The sequence below is a fragment of the Haematobia irritans genome, chromosome 1 (genome assembly GCF_050003625.1).
Source record: "Haematobia irritans isolate KBUSLIRL chromosome 1, ASM5000362v1, whole genome shotgun sequence".
Classification (NCBI taxonomy): Eukaryota; Metazoa; Arthropoda; class Insecta; order Diptera; family Muscidae; genus Haematobia; species Haematobia irritans.
This window is the reverse complement of record NC_134397.1, coordinates 280,876,044-280,896,003: the sequence shown is the minus strand read 5'-3', so window position 1 is coordinate 280,896,003 and position 19,960 is coordinate 280,876,044. Positions and strand designations below refer to the sequence as shown.

Sequence of the window (19,960 nt, the reverse complement as noted above, 5' to 3'; positions counted from 1 at the left end):
AGTTTAATTGTTTCTCTGTATGTACTTAAGAGAAGCGGATGTCTCCCTATGCCCTTTTATTTTTATTAAAAAATCAGGAACCTGATATAAATTTCGTAACCCATTTTTTCTGTAAAATTTCAGTCGGGGGAGTTTAGTTTTATTTGAACTTTCAAAAAAAAAAAAAAACAAAATTTGGGCAAAGGGGTGGTCCCCCTCCCCGACCAAATATCGAAAGATAATGTAGCGGATTTTTGTCTACATGCCAACCCCCAACATTCAATGAAAATTTCAAGCAAATCGCATAATTTTGTTCGGAGCCAACTCGGTACATACAAACGAACAAACAAACAAATAAACAAACATAAATTGAATTTTATATATATAGATTTAAAATTTACCTTTCGCCTGCACGGAGAATCGAACCGAGGACCATACAGTTTGTAAGCCAACACACTATCCACTGGGCTACGTAGCTGTTATAGTCACCAGCAGATAAATATCGTTATAAGTTAAAGGGTGATTCTTTTGAGGTTAGGATTTTCATGCATTAGTATTTGACAGATCACGTGGGATTTCAGACATGGTGTCAAAGAGAAAGATGCTCAGTATGCTTTGACATTTCATCATGAATAGCCGAACGATCTGCCACAACGTCGAATTTTCAGTGAATGGGCCCTAGAAAAGTTGGCAGAAAATCCGCTTTTTTATCGACAAATTTTGTTCAGCGATGAGACTCATTTCTGGTTGAATGGCTACGTAAATAAGCAAAATTGCCGCATTTGGAGTGAAGAGCAACCAGAAGCCGTTCAAGAACTGCCCATGCATCCCGAAAAATGCACTGTTTGGTGTGGTTTGTACGCTGGTGGAATCATTGGACCGTATTTTTTCAAAGATGCTGTTGGACGCAACGTTACGGTGAATGGCGATCGCTATCGTTCGATGCTAACAAACTTTTTGTTGCCAAAAATGGAAGAACTGAACTTGGTTGACATGTGGTTTCAACAAGATGGCGCTACATGCCACACAGCTCGCGATTCTATGGCCATTTTGAGGGAAAACTTCGGAGAACAATTCATCTCAAGAAATGGACCGGTAAGTTGGCCACCAAGATCATGCGATTTGACGCCTTTAGACTATTTTTTGTGGGGCTACGTCAAGTCTAAAGTCTACAGAAATAAGCCAGCAACTATTCCAGCTTTGGAAGACAACATTTCCGAAGAAATTCGGGCTATTCCGGCCGAAATGCTCGAAAAAGTTGCCCAAAATTGGACTTTCCGAATGGACCACCTAAGACGCAGCCGCGGTCAACATTTAAATGAAATTATCTTCAAAAAGTAAATGTCATGGACCAATCTAACGTTTCAAATAAAGAACCGATGAGATTTTGCAAATTTTATGCGTTTTTAAAAAAAAAAAAGTTATCAAGCTCTTAACAAATCACCCTTTACATTTATATAGCATAGTTTGCAGCGCCCACGAGCCCATGCAAACATAATATTATTTAACAGAAACATACATTTGTTTGCCACGTGGAGCAGTGGTTAGCATGTCTGCCTTGCATGAAAAGGGTCGTGGGTTCAATCCCTGCTCCGACCGAACACCATTGGTTTTTTTTAATTTACGCATTTATATTTATACTATATTAAATTTTTATAATAAAACTTCGAAATGTGGGTTATTAATGATTTATAGTCAGTAACAGTGCTTGATATAAACGAAATTGACTGATTTTTGGATAACATATTATTTTTTTATTGCAAAATAACAATTTTGTAACAAAAACCTGTTTTTGGTACAAAACTTTAAAGGAATTCAAAAACTCTAACAAAAGAAGAATGTGGAGTCGAGTATAAACATACATATATAATTTTATAATATAAACATAAATTTATTTAGGCGTGAACAGTTTTTTTTACTAGCATTTAACACCATCGCTCTAAAATGCCTTTTATTTTTCTTTAATAATTCATTTTAAAGAAAATAAACTTTTTAAATTGTTTTAGCTGCAAAACTCGAACTTAATGCTCGCTTTTATATTTGAAGGTGTCCGTCAACTCCTCGTGGACTACTTATTAATAAAGAGGAACTAAACTTTGTTTTTATACATTTTACTGTGTAATTTTTCACTATTTCCTCCTTATTTCATTTTACTGTTCCAACTGTAAAAAGAGTATAGTGCCCTTTCGTTATTTTTATGAAGATTCCTTTTAACGAACCAAGAAAAAAATTGTGCCCATAATGCCAAAATGATAAACAAAACACATGTCCACACATACATAAAATGCTGCTCTCACGGCGAAAACACATGCTGTTTTTTTTTAATGTCTATTCTCTTGGTTCCGAATGTCTATTCTCTTTATTCAAATTAAATAATATTTAGACTTAAGCATATCAAATTTTTGGCGTTATCATAAACCAGTTTTCCGAAACAACATACAAGCGGTTTCATAGAAATTGTTCTCTTTTGATTCTTTCGATGTGTTATGTTGATATCTTTTGTCAACTCTCCCGATTTCCATCTCTATTTCTTTCTCTATACTCTCTCTGTCGCTTTGAATAAAATATCACAACATATGTATGTTTAGTCGAAATTTGTAAATTTATACATGTTTGCATTCACACATATGATTTTTATGAAACATTCATGTCCCAAACATAATATATTCTAACATATTAAAATAGATGTCCCAAACATTTAGTGTTAGTTTAGGAACATTACATGTTTGCACTTAAATATATTGTGTTTTAAAATTGTGCCCGAAACACATTTTGTTTATATCGGAACATATGAAAAACATATTTTTCTAAGAGTGTATATTGTTAGTGTTGTTCTTATTGTTCTGTTTATCGATTTTAGCTCCGTGTTTCACTAAGATAATATTCCGAATGTGTACACGCTCACAAAAAGTCGCTTCTGTAACATATACTCCCAAACATATTTTGCTTCAAGCATATAGATTTTTGGCTATTGCCCAAACATTTATATGTTTGATCTCTTCCAATATATAATATGTTTGAAAGCATATTGGTCTAAACAATATATGTTTGGGTAGTCAATTTCCAAACATTTTGTATTTTTGCATCCAAATTCAATAATGTTGTCTTCCAAAAAACAATATGTTATTATGTGAACATATATAATATGTTTGGAAGCATTTTGCACCCAAAAATATTATATGCTTAAAAAAAATTCTCCCAAACAATATTGTGCTCAAAATTTTATTTATTTATTTATATATTTACAATCATAATGAATTATGAAAATAAACAGGTAATATAGGTGCTAACAACATAGGTTTTCGATCTGAATGCTCAAAATTTTGTTTCTGCCCAATTGTATATTCCCCCACATCTTTCTCACTTCCACGAGATTTTTTAGTTCTTAGCACCTTTTTCTGTAATACAAACATTGTAGAAGAAATTATTCAATTGTATGATTTTTTTTATTTTAATTTTACCTTTTGCCGGACGAGGATTCGAACAGCGGACCACACAGTTTGTAAGGATCAAAGAAGTAGCTGATCAATTGCCCAAGGAAAAATAAAATGTTAATTTTGTAATAACAAGCAACAACCACCAACTTAATTCAATATCGCTCCCTGTTAAATAGCGCTCCAAGCTACTAAACACATATATGTTTATAGGCTATTTCTAAATTAATATATGTTTGCATCCAAGCATATTATATTTACAAACATTTTATGTCCCAAACATAATATGTTCTAACATATTAACATATATGTCCCAAGCATGTTATGCTAGTTTATGAACATTATATGCTTGCACTCAAAAATATTGTGTTTAAAAATTTGTGTTCCAAACATATAATGCTTATAGCCAAACATATGAAAAACAGTCTTTTTCATCCGTGTACATTAGTAGTGTTACTGCATATGTGTTTATAGCCTTAATGAGGTTTCTCCCATTAAGCCTGGAGTTGCAGATAGTCTGTATTCCCCGCTCTCGATAGCTGTAATATGACTGCCATCTGCAGTAACGAAGTCGTCTGATGGGGTGTACTTACCCATATTATATTTTGGAGTCTGCATTTGTCGATGCCGAATTGCATTTTTATGTCATTTGAGAATATTTCTACGGTTTTTAGCATATTTTTAAGATTTTGTTTTGTACTGGCATATAGTTTTAGGTCGTTCATATAGAAACAGTGAGAGACCTTGTGTTGGCCACTTGAATTTAGTTTATAGCCGTATTGGCTTTTTAGGATTAGTAGTGAGAGGGGATTTAGTCCTAGGCAGAACAGGAGTAGGCTTAGGGAATCTCCTTGATATATCCCACGCGTTAACATATCATTATAGGGTTTGAAGTAGTACACTCAGAAAACAGGCAGAACAGGAGTAGGCTTAGGGAATCTCCTTGATATATCCCACGCGTTAACATATCATTATGGGGTTTGAAGTAGTACACTCAGAAAATTGAACGTCGTAACTACAAGTAAATTCCATAATATGGAGTAGTTCAAAATTTTACTCACAGATAGTTAAATTTAACTATTACTATGGGTACATGCTTCTTTAGCGACATACGAAGTTCAATATTAATCCTGGTTAGTTAAAAATAAATCGCTAATGGGTTCATTCTTCTCTGAGTGTATTTATATTACCTTGTCTTATGTGTAGTGTTGTCCAGTATTTCATCATACATCTTATGCAGTCTATTAGTTTATTGTCTATTTTGTATATGCGAAGTATTTCTATTAACCATGAGTGTGGGATGGAGTCAAAGGCTTTCTGGCAGCCTATGAAGGCTGTGTGTAGATTTTTCATATTTCTTATGGCTTGGTTGCTTATGACACTGTCTATGATCAGTTGGTCATTACATCCTTTTGTGTTCTGCCTGCAGCCTTTTTGTTCTTCTGCGATTATGTAGTTGCTTTCGCAGTATTCGCTGAGTTTTGCTGCGATACAGGAGGTAAAGATTTTATATACTATGTTATGGGTCTATACTGTGTTGCTGTTGTTGGTTGCTCTACTTTTGGTTTGAGGTAAGTTATACCAGCACACATTTCTTGTGTGATTTGTTGTGGGTTGGTATCATATTATTAAAGATGTTTAACATGTGGCTATGTAGCGTGGTAAGATATCTATAGTAATAATTATGTATTTTGTCAGCGCCGGGTTGCTTCCAGATATGCAGTTTTCGTATGGCATTTTCCAAAATAGTGGTTGTGATATGAGTTGTTGGTATTTCGGGGATTTGTGAGGTCTGATCCCGAACTGTGTTGATCCATGTGGAGCTATGGTTGTGGTGTACCTCATTGCTCTATATTGTTCTCCAGAAATTTTCTATTTCATCCATTTCATTCGCTATTGAATTGTAGAATTGCTTCTCGTTTGTTCGGAAGAGTATGTTTTGTGTGACTTTTTGTGTAGCGTCGTCTTTGGGTATATTTATTTTTATTTCTGTTTGATTGTCGCGTATGTGTTCCAATGTTACATTTAGTGGGTCATATTGTGTGGACTCTGTGCTTACGTCTGACTGCGGTAAGTTTGTTTCTACTTCTTTTGCCGGTTGTATGAGTTATATGGCTGGTTATTAACCCGAGGTTCAAGGAACGCAGAAATGCTTTGTTTATCCTAAAGAAGTTAGGATCAGTCGACCCAGACACGCTGTCGGTTAAACAAAGCGATTCTTTAAAATGGGCTCAAGGAATTCTTGAGACTGGAAAAAGGGAACGATCGCCGGATGAGCTGCCATCCTCCAAAAGGGATCAAAGATCGTTTGCCTCAGTTGCTAAAGACATCCTTGTGATTGCTATCATTAATAAAGGAGCATTGGACGGTATAATTCCAAAGCAAAAATGGGGGGAAATTGATAATGCTCTGTCTGTCGTCTACTCACAGGTGCTGGAAAAGTTTCCCGGCCCAGATCCTCGACACCAAGAGGCTGGTTGGTATCAAGGACGATGTAAGCTAGTCGCATTTGAGGACCAGAGGTCTATAGAATGTTTTAAAGCTGCTCTGATACTAATTGGTGAAGTTTGGGAAGGAGCTGCTCTAGAGTTAGTCGAGAAGAAAGACATACCGGCTAGACCTACAGCACATGCGTGGATACCTGAATCTATTTTAAATAGGCTGAAACGATGCAATCCAGATCTTCCAACAGCTGATTGGATGGACCAAGACGGCACGCAGTGTTTATATTGAACACTCAGTCTTTGCCACATCTAGCAAAGTCTCAGGCCGTGTATGTTATGGCTTTCATTATATCCAAATGAAGGTGTATAAAAACGATCAGCTAAAGGATTTGGAAATGGACAAGCCTCTGTCTGAATCAGAAGTAAGCGGATCCTCTTTCGAAGTCGAGGGAGATACCAAAGTTGAAGACATGGATAGATACCGTATGCGTGACGAAGTTTCTACTGCCTCAGAACTCACCAAAGTTGAACCTATGGTTATTGCGAGAGTCACCGAGATCTCTGAAGAGGACATTCTTGATGACTCGATTGAAGCGGCTGATGTGACGGTTGTTGAAAATCTCGATGGTCCAACGAATCCTCCAGATAAATCTTCATCATTGTAAGGCTGCATGTGCTGCCTTAAAAGTTCTCCTATTGAAAGGGGACATAGATATAGTTCTCGAGCCTAAATAATTGCTAAAAACGAGCTTAACTTGTTTCTGTTTCCTTCAATGTGCAATGCAGACACTGTCGTTGCCAATTTAGAAATAGCCAAATGCAAATATTGGGTATCTTCGGTCTACATGGCACATGACAGGGAGATGCCTCCATGTGCCGTTAAGACCTTAGTTGAGGAGTCACTGAAAACAAAGACGAAACTCATTATGGGATGCGATGCGAATGCGCATCATAGTATATAGGGAAGTAGTGATACTAATGCAAGAGGAGAGTCGCTAATAGAGTTTATTTTGCGTACTAAACTGGTAGTCTGCAACAAGGGAGATGCCCCAACCTCTGTCACTAAAAACAGGCAAGAGGTTTTGGACATCACCTTGGCCACGCAAGAACTGAATAAAATGATATCTGAGTGGCAGGTTTTAAGTGAACACAGCTTCTCTGATCATCGCTACATCAGTTTCAAATTTGATGTTCATACCACCAACACCATATTTCCGCCAAATGTTAGGAAAGCTGACCGGAAACAACAGACACAAATATGAGAAATGTGCAAGATATCGAACACGCAGTGGAGCGGATTACTAAGGCCTTCAACATCTCACTGAAAGCTGCATGTCCTAGAGGGAAGCCAAGGAGGAAAAATCGACCACCATGGTGGTCTACGGAATTAAGTAATATGAGGAAATCCTGCAGGAGGCTCTTTAACAAGGCAAAGTCCACTAGAGTTCCTGAGGATTGGGGCGCTTACAAGAAGAATCTGAGAGGATACAAGCGAGAACTGAGAAATGCTCAGCATAACTCTTGGAATGATTACAGCAGCAGTATTGAGAATACGTCCGACGCTTCCAGACTACGGAAGGTTCTAGCATCCACCAACTCCGCTCCAGGTTTCATTAAAACATCGGAGGGCAATTGGACAACGTCCAGTGAGGAGACGCTGGAGGTACTATTGGACACACATTTTCCTGGAAATCAGACGGTTCAACCAGTTTCTGGCGGTGCCACAGTGGCTCAGCGGTCGTTTCCTATCGAGGAAATTGTATCGGAATCTAGAATAAGATGGGCGTTAAATAGCTTTGGACCATTCAAATTCCCCGGACCTGATGGAATTACTCCGGCGGAATTACAAGCAGTGGCTGAAAGAATTATCCCCTGGTTATCGGCGATATATAAAGGATGTATCAACTCATCATATATCCCAGGAAAGTGGAGGGAAACAAAAGTAGTTTTCATACCTAAAGCGGGAAAAGCCTCTCACTCGAGGGCGAAGGATTTCCGACCAATCAGCTTATCCTCATTCCTTCTTAAGACTCGGCAGAGGATGATAGATATTTATCTTAGAACTAGCATCGATTCAAGTTTGTTCTCGAAACGACAGCATGCATACTCGAAGGGCAGGTCTACTGAGACCGCATTACATGAACTAGTCAGCTTTATTGAAAGCTCACTATCTGTCAAAGAATACACAATCGTGGCGTTTCTAGACATCGAAGGGGCGTTCAATAATGTCCATCCGAGCTCGATATTCAATGGACTGACAACTCTGAATGTTGATCCATGTATACTTAGGCTATTAGACGAACTTCTAATGAGGCGAAAGACAATGGTCTTGGGGTGAATCCTGCAAAGACAGAACTAGTCATGTACTGCAAAGATCGCAAAACTTCCCTTTGGTGAGTGTGCAAAATACCTTGGCGTTATTTTGGACAGGAAGCTGAACTTTAAGCTTAATATTGAAGAAAGGGCGAGAAAAGCAACGGTATCTTTGTACTCGTGCAAAAAGGCAATAGGAAAAAAGTGGGAACTAAAACCAAAAATTGTGCATTGGCTATACACGGCAGTGGTTAGACCTATAATGGTATATGGTGTTGTAGTCTGGTGGTCGGCACTTCACCAGCCAACAAGTTTAGACAAAGTTCAGCGTATGGCGTGTTTGTGTATCTCAGGCACATTCAGCAAGACAGGAACAAATTCCTTTAATGTCATGCTGCATCTATTGCCTTTAGACATTTTGGCCAAACAGTCAGCTGCAACAACGGCTGTGCGGTTGCGCGAGCTATCGCTGTGGTCGGAAAAATGTTACGGTCACAGTTCGGTCCTCAAAATAATGCCAGATGTGCCTAACGTAGTGGATTACACTTTGGCGAGTCCACTTTTCGACAAAAAGTTTGAGAGTCTAATCCCTAACAGTAAGGCGTGGTGCACACAGACCCCGGGGAATAAAGAATATATAGATTTCTACACTGATGGTTCCAAATTGGATGGACAATTGGGTTTCGGAGTACATTCTAATGATCTGGAACTTCGAATAGCGAAAAGATTACCTAATCACTGTAGTCTTTTTTAGGCTGAAACATTAGCAATAAGAGAGGTGGCGAATTGGCTGAGAAGTAATGTTCCAAAAAATGTAGACATTAATATATACTCAGACAGTCAACCTGCAATAAAATCCTTGGACTCTGTGTTCCTCAACTCGAAAACGGCCATCGACTGCCGCAAATCTCTCAATGAGATGGCTGAGCAGTATAATATTCACCTAATATGGGTGCCTGGCCATAGGAACATACCGGGGAACTGCGAAGCGGATGAGTTGGCAAGGCTAGGGACTACCTTACATATTCCAGGGGAACTAGAATCTGTAGGTATGCCCCTGGCTACCTGCAAGCTCATGCTGCGTGCGAAGGCTGTTATGATTACAAAGGTTCGATGGGAGAATTGCAAGGGCTGTAACGACACCAAGCAAATATGGCCCATTTAAACTTAAACCGCACACTAGATATGCTAGTGTTCTCGATACGTCAGATATCACTACTGATATCTGCTATAACGGGTCGCTGCCTGATAGGCGATTTTGCAAAAACTATTGGTAAAGCGCAAGCAACTTTTAGGAGCATATAGTTTCAGATTACTGGCGGATCTGGAAAACGTTAACTTAAGCAGTCTGCTAATGTTTTTGGAACAATCTGGTTGGTTCAACAAAGAAAAATAATCAAGAAGGTTCAGCGGTTAAAACTAGAAGTGCCCATATGTAATAGGTACTTTTAGTTAATGTGGTATCACAATGGACTGAATAGTCTAAGTGAGCCTGAATCTTAATCGGGCTGACACTTTAACCTAACCTAGTGGGATTAAATTATTCCTTATAATAGCTGCTCTCCTGTCAGCTAGGTTTTGTTGCCCATAGCCAGTCAGGTCTTAATTGCGCGTTGACATGTAGTATGCCTTCATTACGGACACATTCATTTCATGCGTCCATTTTATTATACGCCGCGGCAGCCCTGTGTTGGTGGTCCCCTGTTGTTGCACAGGTGGACTTCTGGTCGTATTTGTCCTTTGTTCGGCTTGGGGTTATTGTTGATTATTTTGATTGTTCATATTGATTTCTTGTAGCTCCAGGTTGAGTTTGTGTTTGGTGTTATAGGCCTTGACCCTACTTTGATGTGTTGATATAAATTGTTTAATCCAATAGTCTTGCACATTATCTGGCCCTGGTGCTTTCCAATTATGAGTAGCCGCAATGATTTTGACAAGTTCTTCAGCTTCTATATTGGACCAATTCTGTATCTGTATCTGACTTTTCTACCCTCCTACTCTGTTGATCCATTCAGCGTTATGCTGGTGTTGCTGTTAATCTTCCAATATAGATTACCAGTACCGTTTTGTATCCTCTGCGACATTGCCTGTAGTTTCCTGTTGGTGACTTTTTCAAAAGTTACTACGTCCTCACTTGTAAGTCGTGTTCATTATACGTGGTAGTTTATTACGTACTTTTGATGAAACTTCACCATTTTTTCGTCTATACTCACTTACTATCGAGAGCTGGCCCCTGAATATTTCAATTTGGCGATTAATCCGCCGACTCCACATTGGCTCACCTCTATCAACAGGTCTTGATGTTTTACTCCTGGGACTAGTCTCTCCCGCAATTAGAGCTCCCGTTGCATACAGGAGATGATTCAATTCAGTGATGTCCATGTCTTCCACTTCAAGTATTCTTCTTATGACACCGTTTGCCATCTTTATTTGTTTATTTGCTGCCCGTCCTTGCCTGAGCCGGTTAATAGAGCTTCTTTCACTAATAGGTATACATTTTACCTCAGCAAACTTCACTTAAAATTCAGCCAGGTCGTCATTCGGCTGAGACGTCGTGTTTCCGAATCCTATATTCTCGTCTTGTGTTGATGCGGAGTTGGTGTAAATATGGTGTTCGGTTGGTATGTCATCAGCATTGAGTTTCTCATTTCGATCTGCAACAACTTCAATACCACTATTGTTGTGAATCGTATTCCGTATTCGGTGGTGAGTACTCTCCAATTCATGTGTAGTAAGCCTATTACACTTCATGATGTAATTTCGCTGGTTATTGAGTTTAACAACGTTTATTTCCTTGTGTACATCCGGGTTCGTTTCACGCCATATAGCATATCCGTACAAAAGTCGGACTAAATTTTGTTAAGAGTATTTTCTTTATGTTTGTGAAAATCGATTACCATACATTTATTTAATAACTTTATCGAATTTTGCACCGATATCATTCACATCTTGAACTCGAGTGTATCATTAAGTATTACATTATGCTTAGTGGTGTTCGAATTATATTTGAATGCTACTCTGTAGACATACCGCATTCACCGGAGATGGTGTAGACCATGTATTTAATATGCCTTATATTTGTGGCTGTTCATACGAGCGTCATGCTTGGTTTCTTGAACGTTGCCCCCATCTCAAAACACGTCATTTCTTTTGTACCATTGGCCTTCAATTATTTTCGGTATTAAGCCTGCCAAAAGAAGCTACAAAGAAATCATAACGACTTCTGGGGCTTAGTGATGTGAGAGGCATTTGAAAATGGCAATCGGATACTTGTGTATTTGGTCATATGATACCTTTCCGTTTTACCAATGCAACCTCCTACTTTTATTCATTCATACAACGACATTCAACCATTCATACCACCACAAAGATGCAAACGAGGAGAATAACAAAGGTCGTAAGTCATCTTGTACCTTCACCATTTCGAGGGGTGGCATCATTTCGCAGGAGATTCTTAACTCTATAGTCGTTGTCTTGGGTAATTTAACATTTCATGTGTTTGTGTTGCACAAAATGTTTTTCGTATTTCATATAACGTGTTTAATCCATTAGGTATTCAACGTAGAACTTCAAAAAAGTTCCTTGGAAGCAAGCAATAGTGTGAAAAATGGAGCAAATCTCACAATCTCCGAAACGAGAACCCTTTTCAGTGATAACTTCAATGCTTTTGTAATTCGATAAAATTATTTGGAAAATTAGCAACGCTGAATATGAAATTAAAGTAAATGTACACTAGATGTTGTGTATGCAACTTTTTACCTCACAGGTGGGAGAACTTTGCACGGAAATTTTTTTAGAGGAATCTTTCATATTTCATTACCTTTATTGAGTCTATGGAATATTTCATTACAGACTAGCAAAATATTCTAATTAATTAACTAAATTACCAACATGTTCCTTAAAAATTAAACAATTGGAGGTATAATCAATATTATCACTAAGTGAATTATAAAGCCTTAAAGTTTTAGTTAATGGTTCATTAGATGCATAGTTGGTAGAATGACTAGCAATACGGAATGGATAATACCGTCGTAGAGGGCGGGAAGGGGCATTAAAAGGAATCAAGGCAAGTAATAAACAAATAAATAAATAAATAAATAAAAATAAAATAAAATAATAAATACAATATATGAATAAAATAGAAATAAAATAAATAAAAAAAAAATAATTCCGGACAATCAGTTACAGAGTTGATGATTTTATACACAAACATTAAAGAATTGGCATCTCTTCTAGATTTCAAAGTCTCTAAAGAAATCAACAAACACTTACTTTCGTAAGATGGCACAGGATCAGAAAAGGCCATTGAAACAAGTGCAAATTTTCAAAATTTTCATTGAACCCTCTCAATACGTTCAGCGTGACAGATGGCGTTTGGACTCCAAATAAATGAAGCATACTCTAGTTTTTAGCGGACAAAGGCACAATATAAATTTTTCTTTATATAAGGATCAGAGAATTCAGTAGTATTTCTACGAATAAAGTACATAAGCTTTCGGGAGAATGTAATTTAAGTGACAAATAAAACTTAACGTACAATCAAACAAGTAAGGAAAGTCAAAAGTCGGGCGGGGATACCATATCAAATCCGTCAAATATGTTAGGTGCTATATATAAAGGTTTATGTCCCAAATACATACATTTAAATCTGACTCCATCTGAACAAAATTTGTAATCTATAGACTTAAAATTTAAATCGTCTAATGTCCTTGGATGGTACACTACGTTAGTATGGGAAACATATTAATCTGAACCAATTTTGAGGCAACTTCGCAAAAGTGTATTTATGATTTATCGGTCGATAGATATGTATTACAAATAAAGGAAAAATTGGGTCACTTTTACAAGTTTTCGCCTTAGCAGTGGCGGATTTATAAGGAAAATGTGGATATTTTGGCCATTTTTGCCCAAATCGAAAAAACATATGTATGGAAGCTATATAGAAATCTGAACCGACTTCAACCAAATTTGACATGCATATTTAGTATTTTAATTCCCTATTCCTATTCTCTGTGCAAAATTTTACGTATTGCAGACTATAACTTTGACCTCTGTGGTCATATGACGAAAAATCGAGCGAAAGATATATATTTTTTATAAAACAAACAATAATACTAAAAAATGAGCATTATTGCCAAAGACACCATGTGTCTATCTCGTTCCTTCTGGGTGTTGCAAACATATGCACTACCTTGTTCCACAGTTTGGCGCAGGGTATAAAACACCAAGATCAAGTTTCTCATATTCTGACCCAAAACAGGAACTTGTTCCAAATTTCAAGGCGATTGGACTTAAACTGCGACTTAGACTTTAATGACAAAAATGTGTTCACAGACAGACGGACGGACGGACATGGCTAGATCGACTCAGGGACCCACCCTGAGCATTATTGCCAAAGACACCATGTGTCTATCTCGTCTCCTTCTGGGTGTTGCAAACATATGTACTACCCTGTTCCACAGTGTGGCGCAGGGTATAATAATAAAACACCAAGATCAAGTTTCTCATAAACAATAACAAACTCCGATTAAGAAAGCAATATTGTGAATTAATAACATCTGTGAAATGTAAGAAGCGAACACTTGGAAACATTGAGAGGTAAACCATTTTTGGAGCACCACTCACACAATCTATCCAAATCATTGTGTAGTAATGTCGTATCATTTAATGAACGAATCCGCATAACTATTTTCAAATCATCAGCATACATGCAAAAAACATGAATTAATGACATTCACAAAAATAATGAATAACAACGGGCCTAGAACATTGCCCTGTGATATACCAGATGAAGGAAGGTAAGAATCCAAATAAAATCCTCACAACACACCGAACATACCCTACCCTTTAAATATGTTCTAAACCAGTCAACCAATTCCAGACTAAAACCAATCCTGTACAATTTATAAAAGTAAATCATGGGGAACACGATCAAACGCTTTAGAAAAATCCGTGTATATTGTATCCACTTGATAACCCATTTCGAAGTTATCAACGAAAAATCTTGTAAAAATAGCTAAATTAGTACACTGAAAAAACAGTGAACCCTTTTCCATTGCAAAATGAACTAAACTGTAGTAATATTGACCATGATTTATCCCTTAAGATTTTTTTTAACTTGTCTAGTTTATAATTCTCTTAAATTTTAGTTCATCTATAACATTGTATTTTAGTTCATTTTTACAACGCCATAAGATTTATATACCCCTACCAAGTTAAAAAGTCAGTATTATTTTGGTTTACTTGCTTATTTTGTGGGAAACCCGATAATAAAAATTGGTTAACAGTCTCTTTATAATGTCGACGACTAAACTATTTTTAAATCAATCCTTCCACAGTACAGATAAATTAAATAATTAAGGGAACAACAAACCGTTTTACTATTATGAAAATGTTCATACATTAAAATTAAACTTTCTTCAAGCAAAAGTGCTTTATTATAAAAACTTATGATGAAAGTTCTTAATACAATGTTTTTTGTGAATAAAAATTATGACCACGTGGAACAGAGAGTAGTTCATTTGAACTCGCTGTTTGGACATTTTGACTTATCCTTTTTTTATTCATCGTAGGTAATTTGTTCACATATCTTGCTGGAAAAAATGGAAGCAATAATTTTTAAAAATTAACACCATGTAATGAAATATAATTTTTTAATTCTTCATTTTAGCTTGTAACTTACCATATTTAGGGGCATTTTATCAAATGGTGTAAGGAATTCAACTTTTCTTTGGAAAACGTATCTCATAAAATTTGTACCTGAAACAATTAGAGAAATAATGAAGTATTCTATATAAATTCATAAAACCGTGTTGTTATCGATGTGAACGATATAATATAATAAATATTCTAGTTGAAAGAAGGACAGAGTTTTAATATAAAACTTATCAATTCTCTATTAAATTGTACGCTGATGGGAAATATAAAAAGTTCTCCAAATTTATTTGGGTTACTCTGCAATTAAATATTTATTTTTTACATTAAATCAAATTATTAAATAAGTTTCCAAAAAATCTAATGAAAAAAAAAATAATAATATGCTTAAAAATATTCTGATTAACCCTAGACAGTCATCATTCGTCAAAATGACGTCACGTAATTTCATTTTCGATTTAAAATGCATTCTAGTCTATTGGGAAATGGTAAATTTAAGTTATACTAATCTTTGTTTTATACTACTTAAAACCAAATTGAATAAGAAAATAAATTCAAGTTTGGTTCACTTTTTCGCTCACGATGAAAATTATAGCGTCTTGAAATGAGCCGTAGTCAAAATGACGAAGGATGACGTTAATGTACAAAAAATAAGGATGACTGCCCAGCGTTAAAAGAATGTTAAAGAATCCTTACCAATTCACTTATTACAATCAAAGGAGTACTAAAAACTTTTATTTGAAAAATAAAGATCGAAAAAACAACAAAAAGATGAATTTTTTCCAAATTTGTAAGAGGTTATTCTGAAATTAAATATTTGTTTTTTACATTAAAAATATTACATTGGTTTCCAAAAAATTTGATTAAAGAAATACTAAAATAAGGTAATAAAAGCTTGTAATTTTGATGATAAAAAGGTCATAAAAACGTAAATATTCTAGTTGAAAGAAAGCCAATTTTTAAAAGAAAACTTACCAATTCTTTATTTTTTAAATTTGTTCGAATCTATCTGGAGTTGCTCTGAAATTAAATATAGCTTTTACAACAAAGAAATGATAGAAATATTCTCAAGATTCCAATATATCGCACAGACCAAAAAAACACGAATGCTATTTAAGAATAGTTTTTTCTATAAAAGTCTTTATTCAATATAATATAACGAATGGAAAAAACAGAATGACAACAAACTCAAAATACATTTTGTCATAATATAAAAGCAAAGGCTACTTGATGAACATGTTGCAAAGTAGTATTTCCAACACTCCTCCTCAACATGTGCATTATGTAAAACAAATTATTTCAATCCTTCGTCAAGTTCTTTGTGAAGATATCAGCAATCATATCTTGAGTTGGACAATAAGTTAAACGTATTTCATTGGATTCCACCAATTATCGTATGATGATACTTGATATCTATGTGTTTTGTCCGATTGTGGTAGACAGGATTCGTAGCTATCTTTATTGCTCCTTGATTATCTACATTAAGTACCACAGCATCATCATTCCAAAATCCTAGCTCTTTCAACAAACGCTTTAGGTATATTGCTTCCTTTGATGCACTTGACATTGAGATGTATTCCGCTTCGGTGCTACTTAAAGCGGATGTACTTTGTTTTTTGGATTCCCAGGAAATGGCGGATTGACCAAAGAAAAATATTGATCCTGAATAAGATTTTCGGTCCACTGTACATCCACCCCAGTCTGCATCGGCGTAACCAAACAGATTTTTGTTTCCTTGCTTAAATTTTAATTTCATATTTTGGGTACCTTTCAAATATCTTAATATTTGTTTGGCTGCAGTAAAATGCTCTATGTGTGGGTCTGAATTTCTCTGCGATAATTTCGATACAGAATGTAATATGTCAGGACGCGTGGTTACCGACAGATAAATTAGTGATCCAATCAACGACTGATAGGAAGTTTTATCCACCCTCTTACAATCTCCATTGCAGTTTAATTGGAACCCTGGTGTCAACGGTACACTAGCAGGTTTGCAGTCTGCTAATCCATATTCTTCTAACAGCTCTTTTATATAGTTTGCCTGACCAATTTCAATATTTCCGGTTTTACCTTCACGGTGTACTTCCATTCCTAAGAAATGTTCTAATAATCCTTTATCGGTTATTTCAAATTCTTTTCCAATTTGCGATTTAATTCGTACTATCTCATTTTCATTTTTACAGGCAATAATGATGTCGTCGACGTACACTGCGAGAAGTATAAAATTTTTATTTCTTACCATCGTGTACAAACATGGTTCATTATCGCATCTTTTGAATCCAATTTTACGAAGTCGTTCGTCTAGTTTTGAATTCCACTCTCTTCCCGCCTGCTTTAATCCATAGATTGATTTTTGTAGACGTAAAACTTTGTTAGGATGATTTCTATCCTTAAAACCATCTGGTTGATGCATATATATTTCGTCACTAAGATCTCCATTTAAGTATGCGGCCACAACATCTATTTGGTGTATATGCATTTCATATTCGACTGCTAACGCCAACAACATCCTGATCGTAGCATATCTCACAACAGGTGAGAATGTTTCTTGATAGTCTATGCCATAACGTTGACCCATTTCGATTTAATTGCCATTTCGATTTAATTGCCTTATGTCCTTTAGGAAGTTCTTGTAAAGTCCAGGTATTATTTTCTTCTAACGATTTCATTTCTTTTTCCATAGCTTCTATACACTGTTTACTAAATTTGCTGGATAATGCTTCCTCATATGTGACAGGTACTTTTTGAGTTTCCTCCACCACATTATTCAGCATATTGTAAACTTTTCTTGGACGTCCAGGATTTCCGGTTCGAATAATTCGTGGTCTACCACGTCCACGTCGCTCTGAATTGTTTTCCTCTACAGGTTGCTCCTCCTCCTCGGAAGAAGAAAAATCATGAAAACTTTGATCACTTGATGATGTGGCTTGGTTCACAGAACCAATATTTTCAACACTTTCTACATCACCATTTTGGACTTCATGAGTATCAGAAGTTCCACTTTCTGAATTATTGATTTGTTCAATTTGCCTATTATCTTCAAATGATATATATATTCGATATTATCACTGACTTCACCACAGCCAGGAAAATAACTCTCATCAAAAATGACATCTCGTCGTTCAATTACTTTGCGTGTACTTGTCATACAACCGATAAGCTTTCGATACCCTGGAATATCCAACCATGATATAGCTTGCTCCTTTGGCGTCAAATTTACCCTTCCTTTTCTTGTTGTGTGATACAGCATGTGATCCGAATATCTTGAAATGATTCACTTTTGGCTTTCTACCGGTCCAAATCTCAAAAGGAGTTTTATTGCCCAAAATTTTTGATGGACATCGATTTCGCAAATATGCTGCTGTTGCTACAGCTTCTGCCCACAAACTTTTGTCCAGATTAGAGCCAATGAGTAGACACCTACCCATTTCAACCAAAGTGCGGTTGGCCCTTTCCGCTACCCCATTTTGTTGCGGAGAATAGGGAACACTTAACTGGTGTTGAATACCTTGACCGTCTAAATATTTTTTAAATTCATTACTGCAATATTCGTCACCATTGTCCGTTCTGAGAATTTTGATTTTCTGGTTGGTTTGGCGCTCCACCATGTTCTTGAACGACTTGAAAATTTGAAATACTTCGCTTTTACGTTTCATGAAGTAAACAAAGATATTTCTGGACATATCGTCAATAAAAGTAACAAAATACTTTGAACCACCAGCCGACTCTTCATTTATTGGCCCACATACATCTGAATGTATGACTTCGAGTAATTGTTGCGATCTAGTGTCAGAATGTTTTGGATAAGGTAAAGTACGTATTGCAATTTTCATTAGGTGAATTTACAGAAATATTCAAACCTTCTACCATACCATTTCTTGACAAATCAGCAAGACTTTTGAAATTTAAATGGCCATATCTTCGATGCCACAAATTGTTAACTGAATTTGCACTACAGATTTTCTGCTTATTTTCTTGTGCTTCGATAACAAATAGGTTATTATCTCTCTTTGCTCGTAAAACCAATTCGCCATCGGCAGTTACTACAGCACCGTTTTTATGAAATTTTACTACACACCCATTTTGTACAAGGCTACTGATGGAGATAAAATTACCGCTCAGATCCGTTGAATAGAGGACATTCTTAAATTTGATTTCTTCTCCGTTCAATCTAACGGAAACCATACCTCGGCCCTTTGCAGAAATTGTATTTTTGTCGGAACGCATAATTGTTTCGTCACAATTAACCATCTCAGTAAAAAAATTCTTATTAGAACACATGTGGCTTGTTGCACCGCTATCCAAATACCATAAAGATTTACCATCTTGTTTTGCTTCGGCCAATGCCACCAATGTGAACGTCTTATTCTCACCTTTTTTGAATCTGCACTTATTTGCATAATGTCCTTTCTTGCCACAGTTAAAACACTTACCATCTTTTTCCTTCTTTATGTTATGTGAATTTCCTTGATCCGTTCTGTTTTTTCTTGCCATAGCACCAAAAGCATTTTGATTTAATGATGAGTCTTCTTCTTTTACATTTGCTCTTCGCTCCCACTCTTCTTGAAGTTTGAGTTTTAACGATGATAATGACGGAAGTTCGTCTCTTGTTTCAATTGCCACGACAAAATTTTCGTATTCTTTTTCCAGGCTTGATAACAAAATTATGACTAATAATTCCTCCTGGATTTGTATTCCGACATCTGATAGTTTTTCCGTAACCTCGGAAAATGTATTGATATACTCTACCATGCTCTTGTAGTCTTTCATATTCAAGTTTAGAAGTTTTTTATATAAGGATACCTTATGCAGCGGTCCTTTCGGCTTGTACACTTCCTTAAGTTTTTCCCATGCCTCATTCGAAGTTGTGCAATGCTTGACGTAGTTCAATTGCGTTGATTTCAGGCTTAACGTTATTGTTGCCAAAGCCTTTTCATCAATGTCGTCCCATATGGCTTTGTTTTCTGCTGTCCATGCAGGATCCTTTTTCAAGACACGACTAGCGTGCTTCCAATATCCGCTATGTATGAGAACGCTTTTCATTTGAATGTACCACGATTCATAATTTCTCTCGTCCAGCTTTTCTATTTGGTACAGCGATGAACTCATCTTTCCGTATTTTTTCCCTTTACGAAA

The 19,960-nt window shown here is 36.2% G+C and overlaps 1 protein-coding gene across 6 annotated transcripts in view; it reads left to right on the top strand.

Moving 5' to 3' along the window:
* The window catches only part of jus (EB domain-containing julius seizure protein), a 140,904-nt gene that overhangs the window by 40,213 nt on the left and 80,731 nt on the right, over window positions 1–19,960 (top strand). The window contains exon 1 of one of the 6 annotated variants that reach the window (XR_012720010.1): window positions 13,826–13,968. The exons of the other annotated variants lie outside the window; for them this stretch is intronic. The gene's annotated coding sequence lies outside the window, so the exon portion shown is untranslated. Of the gene's footprint in view, window positions 1–13,825; window positions 13,969–19,960 lie in introns of those variants that run through there. 6 annotated transcript variants of the gene reach the window in all.